This window comes from Oncorhynchus mykiss, chromosome 18 (genome assembly GCF_057628025.1).
Source record: "Oncorhynchus mykiss isolate SJ-2025 chromosome 18, ASM5762802v1, whole genome shotgun sequence".
Lineage (NCBI taxonomy): Eukaryota > Metazoa > Chordata > Actinopteri > Salmoniformes > Salmonidae > Oncorhynchus > Oncorhynchus mykiss.
The window spans coordinates 57,187,729-57,204,902 of NC_143039.1; the positions used below are offsets into that span (position 1 = coordinate 57,187,729).

General features: G+C 43.0%; 1 protein-coding gene across 8 annotated transcripts in view; it reads right to left on the bottom strand.

Annotated features, from left to right (window-relative positions):
• LOC100135978 (thyroid hormone receptor beta) overlaps nucleotides 1-17,174 on the bottom strand; it is a 147,002-nt gene that overhangs the window by 65,220 nt on the left and 64,608 nt on the right. For all 8 annotated transcript variants that reach the window (XM_036953001.2, XM_090208852.1, XM_090208848.1 and 5 more), the window contains exon 2: nucleotides 5,066-5,144. The gene's annotated coding sequence lies outside the window, so the exon portion shown is untranslated. The remainder of the gene's footprint in view (nucleotides 1-5,065; nucleotides 5,145-17,174) is intronic.

The window sequence follows — 17,174 nt, forward strand, 5'->3', positions numbered from 1 at the left end:
TTGTCACATGCACCGAATATAACAGGTGTAGATCTTACAGTGAAATGCTTACTTACAAGCCCTTAACCAACAACGCAGTTTAAAGAAAATACCCCCCAAAAAATCATTACAGTGCAGCAGTAAAAAAAAAAAGGCGGAGCAACAGTTTAAGTCGGAAGTTTACATACACCTTAGCCAAGTACATTTAAACTCAGTTTTAACAATTCCTGACATTTAATCCTAGTAAAAATACCCTGTTTTAGGTCAGTTAGGATCACCACTTTATTTTAAGTATGTGAAATGTCAGAATAATAGAGAGAATGATTTATTTCAGCTTTTATTTATTTCATCACATTCCCAGTGGGTCAGAAGTTCACACTCAATTAGTATTTGGTAGCATTGCCTTTAAATTGTTTAACTTAACTAACTCAAACGTTTCGGGTGGCCTTCCACAAGCGTCTCACAATAAGTTGGGTGAGTTTTGGCCCATTCCTCCTGACAGAGCTGTGTAACTGAGTCAGGTTAGTAGGCCTCCTTGCTCGCACATGCTTTTTCAGTTCTACCCACACATTTTCTATGGGATTGAGGTCAGGGCTTTGTGATGGCCACTCCAATACCTTGACTTTGTTGTCCTTAAGCCATTTTGCCACAACTTTGGAAGTATGCTTGGGGTCATTGTCCATTTGGAAGACCCATTTCCGACCAAGCGTGACTGATGTCTTGAAATGTTGCTTCAATATATCCATATCATTTTCCTCCCTCATAATGCCATCTATTTTGTAAAGTGCACGAGTCCCTCCTGCAGCAAAGCACCCCCACAACACAGCTTGCAAGCCTCCCCTTTTTCCTCCAAACATAACGATGGTCATTATGGCCAAACAGTTAAATTTTTGATTCATCAGACCAGAGGACATTTCTCCAAAAAGTACAATCTTTGTCCCCATGTGCAGTTGCAAACCGTAGTCTGGATTTTTTATGGCGGTTTTGGAGCAGTGGCTTCTTCCTTGCTGAGGGACTTTCAGGTTATGTTGATATATTACTGTGGATATAGATACTTTTGTACCTGTTTCCTCCAGCATCTTCACAAGGTTCTTTGCTGTTGTTCTGGGATTGATTTGCACTTTTCGTGTATGTCTCCTAGTATGTTCATCTCTAGGAGACAGAACGTGTCTCCTTCCTGAGCAGTATGACAGCTGCGTGGTCCCATGGTGTTTATACTTGCATAATATTGTTTGTATAGATGAGCGTGGTACTTTCAGGTGTTTGGAAATTGCTCCCAAGGATGAACCAGACTTGTGGAGGTCCACCATTTTATTTTGAGGGCTTGGCTGATTTCTTTAGATTTTCCCATGTTGTCAAGCAAAGAGGCAATGAGTTTGAAGGTAGGCCTTGAAATACATCTACAAGTACACCTCCAATTGACTCAAATGATGTCAATTAGCCTATCAGAAGCTTATAAAGCCATGACATAATTTTCTGGAATTTTCCAAGCTGTTTAAAGGCACAGCCAACTTAGTGTATGTAAACTTCTGACCCACTGGAAATGTGATACAGTGAATTATAAGTGAAATAATCTGTCTGTAAACAATTGTTGTAAAGATTACTTGTGTCATGCACAAAGTAGATGTCTTAACCGACTTGCCAAAACTATAGTTTGTTAACAAGAAACTTGTGGAGTGGATGAAAAACAAGATTTAATGACTCCAAACTAAGTGTATGTAAACTCCTGACTTCAACTGTATATACAAGGGGTACTGGTACAGAGTCAATGTGCGGGGGCACCGGTGTCGAGGTAATATGTACATGTAGATAGTTATTAAAGTGACCATGCATTCGGGTTGCGCATTTTGGGGAATATTCAGAGGTAGAAACGTCCTGTGGGAATTAACAGGAATATATGGGAATTAACGGAAACACAGTGGGGAGAACAAGTATTTGATACACTGCCGATTTTGCAGGTTTTCCTACTTACAAAGCATGTAGAGGTCTGTAATTTGTATCATAGGTACACTTCAACTGTGAGCGACGGAATCTAAAACAAAAATCCAGAAAATCACATTGTATGATTTGAAAGTAATTAATTTGCATTTTATTGCATAAAAAATGTAATCTTTGGCAAACCAAGTAATCTGTACAAATTAGTACTTTGTGCATTTTTATATATGTAAAAGCTTTTGCCGATATGAAATGGGTCCAGGACTAAGGGGGGAACAGTTAGCTGAATCAGAAGAAATTGTGCCCTAGGTGGATGTTAGCTGCAGTAAATTTAGTGAGTCAAGACTTATTCTATTTCAAAGCACCAGCGAGAGAGAAAGAGTTGACTACAAAAAATGGCACCAAAGGGCCGTGGGGCGACGCACAATCGGCATAGCGTCGTCCGGGATATCCTTGTCTCATTGTGCACCAGCAACTCCTGTGGCGGGCCAGGCACAGTGCGCGCTAACCAAGGTCACCAGGTGCACGGTGTTTCCTCAGACACATTGGTGCGGCTGGCTTCCGGGTTGGATGCGTGCTGTGTTAAGAAGCAGTGCGGCTTGAATGGGTTGTGTATCGGAGGACGCATGACCTTCAACCTTCATCTCTCCCGAACAGGAGTTGTAGCGATGAGACAAGATAGTAGCTACTAACAATTGGATACCACGAAAAGGGGGTAAAATATATTTTTTTAAATGGCACCTAATGGCACCTATGGCACCTAAGTTACCTTAGGTTCGTGGTGTCTACCTTCGTAGTCATTATTTAGTCATTAGTGCAAAATGTCATTATGCACCATGAAATGAATGAAATAAACATACCAACTGGAGGCTGTATTCTCAGTGCCTTCATAACAGCCTGTTGTACCCCTATCTAAGATGGCCTTTTGATAGCAAACTTGGAGCTTAGTCACACAAAACATTTCACAACGAGCAGAAGTCTTGTTTTGTTCTGATAGTTCATTTTCCAAGCTCGGGTTTAATAGTGTTATTTAATATGGCCTCGATCATCATCACCACAACGTAGACATACCATAATAAAGGCACACAAACACACACACACACATGCACACACACAAAGGCCACCAGATGTTGTTTTCATTCAAAATAATTTGGCTAATAAAAGAATCTGAGCCACTTTTTGTTTGGGAGCCTTATCATATTACATTAAGATGAAGCTAAACCAATAGGGGAAAACACAGAGTGTGCGTGCCTGTCACCAAAACCCTACAGTCGCCTCATGCAGTGTACAGAGAAACCCTGCAGAGTGTTGCGAAAGAGCACAACTTGAAAGTTCCAGTTGTGGTTAACAGAATTACAGCAGACTGCCGATCACAGAGAGATTTCCCTAGAGATGGATACTAAGTGAATTAAATAGTAATAAAGTAGTAATTCTTGAGATCATTCATGTTTAATAATGTGACTAACTCCTCTCAGGTATACCTAAATAACTGTGAAAATAATCAGGTTCTTGAAGTTGGAAACGCCCTTTCCAGACTCCCTAGACTAGACCTGTGTCTGTAACGGCACTGTAGGCCCTGGTAAAAAGTAGTGCACTACAGGTAACAGGGTGCTATTTGGTGAGTAGCCCGGGGGTCTAATGTTCTCTAGGTAGTAGCCCGGGGGTCTAATGTTCTCTAGGTAGTAGCCCGGGGGTCTAATGTTCTCTAGGTAGTAGCCCGGGGGTCTAATGTTCTCTAGGTAGTAGCCCGGGGGTCTAATGTTCTCTAGGTAGTAGCCTGGGGGTCTAATGTTCTCTAGGTAGTAGCCCGGGGGTCTATTGTTCTCTAGGTAGTAGCCCGGGGGTCTAATGTTCTCTAGGTAGTAGCCCGGGGGTCTAATGTTCTCTAGGTAGTAGCCCGGGGGTCTAATGTTCTCTAGGTAGTAGCCCGGGGGTCTAATGTTCTCTAGGTAGTAGCCCGGGGGTCTAATGTTCTCTAGGTAGTAGCCCGGGGGTCTAATGTTCTCTAGGTAGTTGTCCACGTCTGAATAAGGAAGTTGGCTGGGCAGGTCTCATCTTTCAGAGACTGAGAACTGCCTGACCCAGCCACCCAGCCAGTGTGTGTGTTAATCCAGCACACCAGGGGGTGTATTGTATTCAGTGAGATGAATAGTTCAAACTTCAAAACGTACATTGCAGATAGAAATGTAATGACTAGAGCTGGCATGGTACCTGTTACCTATTCTACATTCATGTTTGTTGCAGACATTTCTATCTGATCGTTCTGTAATGTTTCCCCATTCCTGAACAGGCCCCATATGGTTCTTAGAAAGCATAGACCAGATACTAATTTAGGCACACACACCAGAGGAGGCTGGTGGGATGAGCTATAGGAGGATGGGCTCATTGTAATGGCTGGAGTGGAATAAATGGAACGGTATCAAACACATGGAAACGACATTTGACTGTTCCATTTATTCTGTAATTGGGGGATCTGAATCTCGATTGGCTTACTCCTTTGTCTGATCGTCTTAAATCAGCATGTATTGATCTGAGCTTAGTCCAACTGATTTCTGAGCCCACTAGTGGTGTATTTGCTATGGACCTCAGTGATCACTGTCCTATAGTCTGTCAGAAACAAAGTTGCCTAAAACTAAACCACACCTTATCACTAAGAGAAACTTCTAACACTTGACCTTCACCATTCTAACTTGCTCTTGAACATATTTCTAGTATGTTTATCAACGTATCTGACAAACATGCTCCTATGAAGAATGAAAGAGCCAACCCATGGTTCACACCTGAACATGCCGAGTTCATTCAGCAAAAGAACAGACCTTGGTCTGAAGCCAGACGCACTGTTAGCTCTACTAACTGGCTCACCTTCAGACAACTTTGAATCAAATGTACTGCTTCCATAAAAAGGGCTAAGTCATTAATTCCATTTCTGACCATGTGTGTGTGCTGTTTAGCTGAGGCCGAGGAAAGGGGCTGAAGTGAAGCTGACGGCTGTGGTCTCCTCCTTCCTCTCTGTATTGGCAGAGCTGAGGAGACCCTGGCATGCTGTGAGGCTGTGTGTGTGTGTGTGTGTGTGTGTGCGTGCGTATGTGTGTTTGAGGTGTTGGACGCTGGCTAGCTGTCTGAGCATTGTGCAACAAAAGGCCATTCTTACCAGAGGGAGGTAGGGAGGGAGGGAGCCGAGGAGTCTCCAGGCCGGGTTGAGGAGCTGCCGAGCCCCACCAGACAGAGCCCTGGAAGAACAAGAACCAGAGGAGAAATATCAGATTCTATTATACACACTGCTGCCTGGGCTCATCAAGACCATATGTCTCTTAATCATAAGTGTTTACATTCAAATACGTACAAAGAGGTAGACGTTTGTGGTGCTATAATCCAAAACAATGTCCATGGATAGGCCTAATCCTCAGCAAGGGATTAAAGCACATGCATGAACAAATACATGTACTACCAAGCAAGTAGTTTTAGAACATTTTTCAAAAACAATACATTAGGGACAGCGAGGATGTAGAAGGCTTTGGAAAGATCTCCATGTAAGGGAGGAAAGCATTGGCCGTTTTCATTGAACTCTACACTATCACACACACAAATACACACAGTCTAATGAATTGGGCCGCTGCAAGTACTGACACTTTAAACGTTCTACTGTTTGAGTACTGGCACCTTTTTTCATTCCACTTCAAGCACTGGCTAACAGTAACACGTATGAAGGCACTGCAACTACGAGGCTTTAAAAAGAGTATATGAAGACATATGTGCAGTGCCACGCTGGATGTGTGGAGTTGGAGGGAGGAGCCAGGTGCAGAAGCAGAGGATTGAAGCTCTCAGACATGCTTTACGACATCATTAACCTCTGGCATTGAACATATATAATCATAAATACTTCTGCAGAAAGTAAAGGAGGATGGGAGCAGACTAAAGGTTGGCGCCCCCCCCTTGGGTTGTGCCGAGGCGGAGATCTTTGTGGGCTATACTCGGCCTTGTCTCAGGATGGTGAGTTGGTGGTTAAAGATATTCCTCTAGTGGTGTGGGGGCTGTGCTTTGGCAAAGTGGGTGGGGTTATATCCTTCCTGTTTGGCCCTGTCCGGGGGTGTCATTGAATGGGGCCACAGTGTCTCCTGACCCCTCCTGTCTCAGCCTCCAATATTTATGCTGCAGTAGTTTGTGTCGGGGGGGCTAGGGTCAGTTTGTTATATCTGGAGTACTCCTGTCTTATCCGGTGTCCTGTGTGAATTTAAGTATGCTCTCTCTAATTCTCTCTTTCTCTCGGAGGACCTGAGCCCTAGGACCATGCCTCAGGACTACCTGGCATGATGACTCCTTGCTGTCCCCAGTCCACCTGGCCGTGCTGCTGCTCCAGTTTCAAGTGTTCTGCCTGCAGCTATGGAATCCTGACCTGTTCACCGGACATACTACCTGTCCCAGACCTGCTGTTTTCAACTCTCTAGAGATAGCAGGAGTGGTAGAGATACTCTTAATGATTGGCTATGAAAAGCCAACTGACATTTACTCCTGAGGTGCTGACTTGCTGCACCCTCGACAACTACTGTGATTATTATTATTTGACCATGCTGGTCATTTATGAACATTTGAACATCTTGGCCATGTTCTGTTATAATCTCCACCCGGCACAGCCAGAAGAGGACTGGCCACCCCTCATAGCCTTGTTCCTCTCTAGGTTTCTTCCTAGGTTTTGGCCTTTCTAGGGAGTTTTTCCTAGCCACCGTGCTTCTACACCTGCATTGCTTGCTGTTTGGGGTTTTAGGCTGGGTTTCTGTACAGCACTTTGAGATATCAGCTGATGTACAAAGGGCTATATAAATAAATGTGATTTGAATTTGATTTGAACCACCTGTACCTGAATAACCCGATTTCGAACCCAAGCGTGTTCTAAATAATGTCACGGTAGGGGTCGGATCTGATATATTGTCACAGGACCTCAAGTATGTGTAATTTTAACTGACTTCTCTGGGAGGACCCGTACAGATCTTAATGTGACGGCTGCAGTAGCGAGAGAGAGAAATTCTTGCTTTTCACGAGAGTGGAGTGTGTAGCTTATTGATGGCCAATCATAAGTCATCAAAGCGGCAATAAGCTACAGTCATAGAGCCTCTGTGTGTGGCAAAAGTTAGGAGATATCTAATCAATGGAAGATGGAATAAAAGTTCAAGGAGGATAGGCTACAACGACCAACAGCTGTACTTAATATTCTGAATGGAGTTGTTGTTTGTAACTGTGTAGGACGCGAAAGCGCATGCAGCCTCAATTAGCCTAGCTAGCTAGCTTCTCCTGGTTTGATGCAGTCAAGACAGGTACTTTGTAATCATATTGGATGATAAATAACCTAGCTATGTCAGCTATTAGTCTACAATAGCGCGAGTCAGCATGGTTGGTTGGCTGTCTCATCTCTCCCTCCCTCCTCCCTGTTCCCCATGTCACTCACAGTAGCCTAAACACACAGCACAACCCCTGCTAGAGTGTCCGGTTAATAAAGTAGCTTAAAAATGTAGTTTTCTGTTGCTTCCCTCACTCGGATTGGACCGTGTTCTGATCCGACCAGGCCTATACAGGAATGGGTCTAGTGGTTTTCTGGTCTGTTTAGAACGGGTCTCTATATTTGAAAGTTATTATTTATGCATATTGGTTCTGGATGGTCCATTTCAGAACGGGTCCAACATTTTGGACTTATGGGATCTGATCTAGAGGACTTCACAACAACCTCTTCCCTTCTTCTTTCTATTTCACTAGGGCCTCTCTGCCTCTCCCTCTCTCACACTCTCTCTCCCACTATCCCTCCTTCCCTCACCTTCCCCTCTCTTTCTCTCTCTCCTCTCTCTCTCGCTTATAACTCAGTATTTATCTGCGAGTCATGTCTGATCTAGGGCTGGGCGATATGGCCTAAAAATCATATCTCCCATTTTTTTCAAACTTCTGGAATATTCACTATATATATATATATATACAGTGCCTTGTGAAAGTATTCGGCCCCCTTGAACTTTGCGACCTTTTGCCACATTTCAGGCTTCAAACATAAAGATATAAAACTGTATTTTTTTTGTGAAGAATCAACAACAAGTGGGACACAATCATGAAGTGGAACGACATTTATTGGATATTTCAAACTTTTTTAACAAATCAAAAACTGAAAAATTGGGCGTGCAAAATTATTCAGCCCCTTTACTTTCAGTGCAGCAAACTCTCTCCAGAAGTTCAGTGAGGATCTCTGAATGATCCAATGTTGACCTAAATGACTAATGATGATAAATACAATCCACCTGTGTGTAATCAAGTCTCTGTATAAATGCACCTGCACTGTGATAGTCTCAAAGGTCCGTCAAAAGCGCAGAGAGCATCATGAAGAACAAGGACCAGGCAGGTCCGAGATACTGTTGTGAAGAAGTTTAAAGCCGGATTTGGATACAAAAATATTTCCCAAGCTTTAAACATCCCAAGGAGCACTGTGCAAGCGATAATATTGAAATGGAAGGAGTATCAGACCACTGCAAATCTACCAAGACCTGGCCGTCCCTCTAAACTTTCAGCTCATACAAGGAGAAGACTGATCAGAGATGCAGCCAAGAGGCCCATGATCACTCTGGATGAACTGCAGGGATCTACAGCTGAGGTGGGAGACTCTGTCCATAGGACAACAATCAGTCGTATATTGCACAAATCTGGCCTTTATGGAAGAGTGGCAAGAAGAAAGCCATTTCTTAAAGATATCCATAAAAAGTGTCGTTTAAAGTTTGCCACAAGCCACCTGGGAGAAACACCAAACATGTGGAAGAAGGTGCTCTGGTCAGATGAAACCAAAATTGAACTTTTTGGCAACAATGCAAAACGTTATGTTTGGCGTAAAAGCAACACAGCTGAACACACCATCCCCACTGTCAAACATGGTGGTGGCAGCATCATGGTTTGGGCCTGCTTTTCTTCAGCAGGGACAGGGAAGATGGTTAAAATTGATGGGAAGATGGACCATTCTGGAAGAAAACCTGATGGGGTCTGCAAAAGACCTGAGACTGGGACGGAGATTTGTCTTCCAACAAGACAATGATCCAAAACATAAAGCAAAATCTACAATGGAATGGTTAAAAAATAAACATATCCAGGTGTTAGAATGGCCAAGTCAAAGTCCAGACCTGAATCCAATCGAGAATCTGTGGAAAGAACTGAAAACTGCTGTTCACAAATGGTCTCCATCCAACCTCACTGAGCTCGAGCTGTTTTGCAAGGAGGAATGGGAAAAAATGTCAGTCTCTCGATGTGCAAAACTGATAGAGACATACCCCAAGCGACTTACAGCTGTAATCGCAGCAAAAGGTGGCGCTACAAAGTATTAACTTAAGCGGGCTGAATAATTTTGCACGCCCAATTTTTCAGTTTTTGATTTGTTAAAAAAGTTTGAAATATCCAATAAATGTCGTTCCACTTCATGATTGTGTCCCCCTTGTTGTTGATTCTTCACAAAAAAAATACAGTTTTATATCTTTATGTTTGAAGCCTGAAATGTGGCAAAAGGTTGCAAAGTTCAAGGGGGCCGAATACTTTCGCAAGGCACTGTATATATATATATATATATATATATATGTATATATAGATTTTCATAATGTTTTTATTTGTTGTACAATTAAAGGTCAAATACACTCCATTTCAAACAAGGGCTATCAGTAATCATCAAATCAAACCAAATGTTATTAGTCATATGCACCGATTAAAACAGGTGTAGACCTTAGAGTGAAATAATTACTTACAAACACCTAACCAACAACGCAGTTAAAAAAAATACGTATAAGAATAAGAAATAAAAGTAACAATTAATTAAAGAGCAGCAGTACGGTACCGATTGCCGTGCGGTAGCAGAGAGAACAGTCTATGACTAGGGTGGCTGGAGTGTGACAATTTTTAGGGTCTTCCTTCGACACTGCCTGGTATATAGGTCCTGGATGCAGGAAGCTTGGCCCCAGTAATGTACTGGGCCGTTCGGACTACCCTCTGTAGTGCCTACTGGTCGGAGGCCGAGCAGTTGCCATACCAGGCAGTGATGCAACCACTGCAGCTGTAGAACCTTTTGAGGATCTGAGGACCCATACCAAATCTTTTCAGTCTCCTGAGGGGGAATAGGTTTTGTCGTGCCCTCTTCACAACTGTCTTGGTGTGCTTGGACCATGTTCGTTTGTTGGTGATGTGGAGGCCAAGGAACTTGAATCTCTCAACCTGCTCCACTACAGCCCCGTCGATGACAATGGGGGTGTGCTTGGTCCTCTTTTTCCTGCAGTCCGCAATCATCTCCTTTGTCTTGATCACATTGAGGGAGAGGTTGTTGTCCTGGTACCACACGGCCAGGAATCTCATCTATTCCCTATAGGCCTGATCACCTACAACATTGCAGTGCAGTGGGTCTAGGGTTTCTGGGATAATGGTGTTGATGTGAGTCATGACCATCTTTTCAAAGCACTTCAGGGCTACAGACGTGAGTGCTACGGGATGGTAGTCATTTAGGCAGGTTACCGTAGTGTTCTTGGGCACCGGCACTATGGTGGTCTGCTTAAAACATCTTGCTATTACAGATTTGGACAGGGACAGGTTGAAAATGTCAGTGAAGATACTTGCCAGTTGGTGAGCGCATGCTTGCAGTACACGTCCTGGTAATCCGTCTGGCCCTGCAGCCTGGTAAATGTTGACCTGTTTAAAGGTCTTACTCACATTGGCTGTTGAGATCGTGACCACACAGTCGTCCGGGAACAGCTGGTGCTCTCATGCATGTTTCAGTGTTATTTGCCTCGAAGCAAGCATAGAAGTAGTTCAGCTCGTCTGGTAGGCTTGTGTCACTGGGCAGCTCTCAGCTGTGCTTCCCTTTGTAGTCTGTAATGGTTTGCAAGCCCTGACACATCCGACGATTCGATCTTAGTCCTGTATTGATGCTTTGCCTGTTTGATGGTTCGTCGGAGGGCATAGCGGGATTTCTTATAGGCTTCCGGGTTAGAGTCCCGCTCCTTGAAAGTGGCAGCTCTAACTTTTAGCTCAGTGTGGATGTTGACTGTAATCCATGGCTTCTTGTTGGGGTATGTACGTACGGTCACTGTGGGGACGACGTCATCAATGCACTATTGATGAAGCCAATGACTGATGTGGTGTACTCCTCAATGCCATCAGAGGAATCCTGGAACATATTCCAGTCTGTTCTAGCAAAACAGTCCTGAAGCTTAGCATCTGCTTCATCTGACCACTTTTTTTATTGAACTAGTCACTGGTGATTCCTGCTTTAATTTTTGCTTGTAAGCAGGAGGTTAGAATTATGGTCAGGTTTTCCAAATAGAGGGCAAGAGAGAGCTTTGTATGCATCTCTGTGTGTGGCGTAAAGGTGGTCCAGAGTTTATTATTTTTTTTCTTCTTTTTGCACATTTAACATGCTGATAGAAATTTGGTAAAACAGTTTTAAGTTTCCCTGCATTAAAGTCCCCGGCTACTAGGAGCGCTGCCTCTGGATGTCACGTGCAGCGTGGTGAGTGCACATTTTTCTTTATTTTTAAACGTCACCAACAAAACAATAAACAACAAAAACAAACGTGAAGCCGTAAGGCTATACATGCATTAAACGAAGACAACTACCCACAATACAAAAAGGGAAAAAAGGCTGTCTAAGTATGATTCCCAATCAGAGACAACGTTGGACAGCTGTCCCTGATTGAGAACCATACCCGGCCAAAACATAGAAACAAAGAACATAGAGTTTCCCACCCGTGTCACACCCTGACCAACCAAACAGAGCATAAAAAGATCTCTAAGGTCAGGGCGTGACACTGGGTGAGCGTTCTCTTGTTTGCTTATGGTGGAATACAGCTCATTCAATGCTGTCTTAGTGCCAGCCTCAGTCTGTGGTGGTATGTACAGCTACAAAAAATACAGATAAACTCTCTAGGTAGATAGTGTGGTCTACAGCTTATCATGAGATACTCTACCTCAGAGACTTCCTTAGATATCGTGCACCAGCTGTTATTTACAACAACAAAAAAACAGTACGCTACCCCTTGTCTTACCAGACGCCACTGTTCTATCCTGTCAGCACAGGGTATAACCAACCAGCTGTATGTTGATACTGTCGTCGTTCAGCCACAAATCCGTGAAGCATAAGATGTTACAGTTTTAAATGTCACGTTGGTAGTTTAATCTTCCTCGTAGGTCAACGATTTTATTCTCCAAAGATTGCATGTTTGATGGCAGAATGGAAGGAAATGGGGGTTTATTCGATCGACTATGAATTTCCTGAAGGCAGCTCGCCCTCTTGCCCCTTTTTCTCCACCTCCTCTTCACGCAAATCATGGGGATCTGGGCAGTATATCATTCACGTCGGGCTCGTCAGACTCGTTAAAGGGAAAAAAAAGATTCTGCCAGTCAGTTGCGAGTAATCGGAGTCCTGATGTCCAGAAGTTATTTTCGGACATAAGAGACAGTAGCGGCAACATTATGCACAAAATACGTTTTTTTCAAAACTAAAAAGGCTAGATATAAGCCTTCCACAACCATAAGATGTACTAATAACTGAATTATTTTATAAAAATAGTTTAACCTGATTTTTTGCAATAATCACTGATCTGGCTTTCAAGTCTGTCTATGAAAATGCCCTTTTTGTAAACATTTTTTTTTTCACCAGAACCATGGATAATGCACATTCACTAATAACGACTAACTTTTTGTAGCAGGCTTTATAGAAAATTAACACAGGTCTCATAAACAATCTCTCAAGCAAAAGCCCACGTAGTAGTGTGTAGCAAGCTAATCTTTATAGGAATCTTTATATTTCAAGTTTAGCAAACTTGGATCTATTTGCTAGCTAACAAGGCAGAACAGTTGAATTGTTATGAACACACCGTTCTGTTCGTCTCCGACTGTTTGAACAGCATGTTAGCCTGTCCACTTTGTTCAGATGTTCAAATCAGGTGTTAAACAAATCCAAATACATTTTAGATTTTTCAAAGTAGCTTGATGACAGCTTTGCACACACTTGGCATTCTCTCAACCAGCTTCACCTGGAATGCTTTTCCAACAGTCTTGATGGAGTTCCCAGATATGCTGAGCACTTGTTGACTGTTTTCCTTATGACTTATCAGACCAAAGGACAGATTTCTACCGGTCTAATGTCCATTGCTCGTGTTTCTTGGCTCAAGCAAGTCTCTTCTTCTTATTGGTGTCCTTTAGTAGTGGTTTCTTTGCAGCAATTCGACCGTGAAGGCCTGATTCACAGAGTATCCTCTGAACAGTTGATTTAGAGATGTGTCTGTTACTTGAGCTCTGTGAAGCATTTATTTGGGCTGCAATTTCTGAGGCTGGTAACACTAATTAACTTATCCTCTGCAGCAGAGGTAACTCTGGGTCTTCCTTTCCTGTGGCGGTCCTCATGAGAGCCAGTTTCATCATATCGCTTGATGATTGTTGTGACTGCACTTGAAGAAACTTTCAAAGTTCTTGAAATGTTCTGGATTGACTGACTGTCTTAAAGTAATGATGGACTAATGTTTCTCTTTGCGTATTCGATCTGTTGGCCATGTTTTTTTACCAAATATACCACCCCTATCTTCTCACAACACAACTAATTGACTGAAACGCATTAAAAAGGAAAGAAATTCCACTATTTAACAAGGTACACGAGGAAAGGAAACTAGACTACTTGTTCATTGAAATGCATTCCAGGTGACTACCTCATGAAGCAGGTCGAGAAAATGCCAAGAGTGTGCAAAGCTGTCATCAAGGAAAAGGGTGGCTACTTTGAAGAATTAAATATAAAATATATGGATTTGTTTAACACTTTTTTGTCTGCTACATGATTCCATATGTGTTATTTCATAGGTTTGATGTCTTCACTATTATTCTACAATGTAGAAAATAGTCAAAATAAAGAAAAACCCTGGAATGAGTAGGTGTGTCCAAACTTTTGACTGGTACAGTATATTGCCCAGCCCTAGTCTGATCCAATCTGGCTCTTAAAGTGGGCGAGGCCGTTACTGAGAAATTGAGATTCGTAGAAAGCGTTTACATGAAACACTCAATGCTGCTATAAAACGGACATGCTCAGTGTCGGTCGGCCGGTAAAGAGCCAGGTTGTGTTTGAAGTTGTGCCAAAGGAAAACACAATACAATAAGGCGTCCTAGTTAATTTGTCAGCTCAAAGGAACCAGACAAACAACAACACAGTACTGTAGGAAGCAGGCCAATGAAGTGCACAGGAACGAACACGAGGAAAGGAAACTAGACTACTTGTTGATTTGTTTTCTTAACTCCATTAGTTCAGTGCCAGAAGGACTAGGTTAGCCATTCCTCTTCTAGTGACAGTGATCACTTGTATAACATCTCTCTCTCGCTCTCTAATAGTACAAGTAAATGCACAACGTCTTTCAATAAAGATTTTCATTGAACTGCCATTCCCTGTTGGGGAAGCTCATAATAGTAAATAGGCTAATGCTAATCTGAGAGAGAGAGAGAGAGAGCGAGAGAGAGAGATCTGCCCAATGCACTCTGATCAACTCTATCATTTCCCTGTGTTTCCATGGTGATTGAGTTATATTTGAAAGGGTTACTCAATGATTCAGAGGAGAGCTTGGCATTCATCTCTTATTTTCCTACATCTGATGCACAGCACTTAAAAACACTCCAGGCTTTAAAGTTCTTCATCAAGCAACAAATGGAATGTATTAGAATATTAATATTATATCCATTTGAGTCTACAATGATTCTGTAATGCTACAAATAATCTTGACATGAGAGATTGAAATTATTCATTTTAGCTATTAAATGTCATGTCACATCCAAGTTATTCCATAAGAACTGAATATACAAATGTAATTTAAGACTATGAATACGCACCGAAATCTGCACAACAAATATTGAATGTTTCCTTCAATGACCGACATTTACATACACGTAGGTTGGAGTCATTATAACTCATTTTTCAACCACTCCGCAAATTTCTTGTTAACAAACTATAGTTCTGGCAAGTTGGTTAGGACATCTACTTTGTGCATGACACAAGTCATTTTTCCAACAATTGTTTACAGACAGATTATTTCACTTATAATTCACTGTATCACAATTCCAATGGTCAGAAGTTTACATACACTAAGTTGACTGTGCCTTTAAACAGCTTGGAAAATTCCAGAAAATTATGTCATGGCTTTAGAAGCTTCTGATAGTCTAATTGACATAATTTGAGTCAACTGGAGGTGTACCTTTGGATGTATTTCAAGGCCAACCTTCAAACTCAGTGCCTCTTCGCTTGACATCATGGGAAAATCAAAAGAAAGCCAAGACCTCCGAAAAAAATGGTGGACCTCCACAAGTCTGGTTCATCCTTGGGAGCAATTTCCAAAGGCCTGAAGGTACCATGTCTACCTGTACCAACAATAGTACGCAAGTATAAACACCATGGGACCACGCAGCTGTCATACCGCTCAGGAAGGAGATGTGTTCTGTCTCCTAGAGATGAACGTACTTTGGTGTGAAAAGTGCAAATCAATCCCAGAACAACAGCAAAGGACCTTCTGAAGATGCTGGAGGAAACAGGTACCAAATTATCTATATCCACAGTAAAAACGAGTCCTATATCGACATAACCTGAAAGGCCACTCAGCAAGGAAGAAGGTACTATTCCAAAACCTCCATAAAAAAGGCAGACTACGGTCATACTTTTTGGAGACATGTCCTCTGGTCTGATGAAACACAAATAGAACTGTTTGGCCATAATGACCATCGTTATGTTTGGAGGAAAAGGGGGGAGGCTTGCAAGCTGAAGAACACCATCCCAACCGTGAAGCATGGGGGTGGCAGCATCTTTTTGTGGGGGTGCTTTGCTGCAGGAGGGACTGGTGCACTTCACAAAATAGATGGCATCATGAGGAGGGGAAATTATGTGGATGTATTGAAGCAACATCTCAAGACATCACTCAGGATGACATCTGCTAATCTGTGTAATCAATAACATCTGCTAATATGTGTACCCAACCATGTATGTTATGTAATTTCAGTTAGGATTCAACCCCATATTACTCCAAATCTAAAAGAGTTTTCTACTTTACATTTCTCTGCATATAATCTCTATAATCTCTCTATAACCCCCCCCCCCCCCTAACTGGTGAAATGAGTTAAAAATACCTTACATGACAATTCAATCATCATGACCATGTGGAGACTACTACAACAGGCAGACAGACAGATCCTCATGACCATGTGGAGGCTGCTACAACAGGCAGACAGACAAGTCATCATGACCATGTGGAGGCTGCTACAACAGGCAGACAGACAAGTCATCATGACCATGTGGAGGTTGCTACAACAGGCAGACAGACAAGTCATCATGACCATGTGGAGGCTGCTACAACAGGCAGACAGACAAGTCATCATGACCATGTGGAGGCTGCTACAACAGGCAGACAGACAAGTCATCATGACCATGTGGAGGCTGCTACAACAGGCAGACAGACAGGTCATCATGACCATGTGGAGGCTGCTACAACAGGCAGACAGACAAGTCATCATGACCATGTGGAGGCTGCTACAACAGGCAGACAGACAGGTAATCATGACCATGTGGAGGCTGCTACAGAGGGCAGACAGACAGGTCAAGTGGGGGCTGCTACAGTGGGCAGACAGACAGGCCACGTGGAGGCTGCTACAGAGGGCAGACAGACAGGTCACATGGAGGCTGCTACAGAGGGCAGACAGACAGGTCACGTGGAGGCTGCTACAGAATCCAGGCAGACAGACAGGTCACGTGGAGGCTGCTACAGAGGGCAGACAGACAGGTCACGTGGAGGCTGCTACAGAGGGCAGACAGACAGGTCACGTGGAGGCTGCTACAGAAGGCAGACAGACAGGTTACGTGGAGGCTGCTACAGAGGGCAGACAGACAGGTTTCCTAGAAGGACAGAATGTGTTTCTGGGAACCAGATGAATTCCAGTACACACAGCAATCTTGATTTAGGAAGTCCCCAGTTCAAACCCCAGATGTGGTTTGTTTTTGTTATTTACAAACTATCCTCCGGCCCCCCTCGCCCAGGCTCCTGCCTCATTATTCCTGTGTCCCATTACTGTGGTGATTATGTGGCTAATTCTGTTTGATGTGCCCCAAAATGGCTGCCAGTAATGTAGCAGGAAGGCTATGTCAAGGAAGGCATAGTCAGTCACTAGCAGAGAAAAACGTATTCTTCACCAGAAGTATAGATCTACAGTATAGATCTTCTGCCCTCTGTGCTACAAATTGGTACAGGATT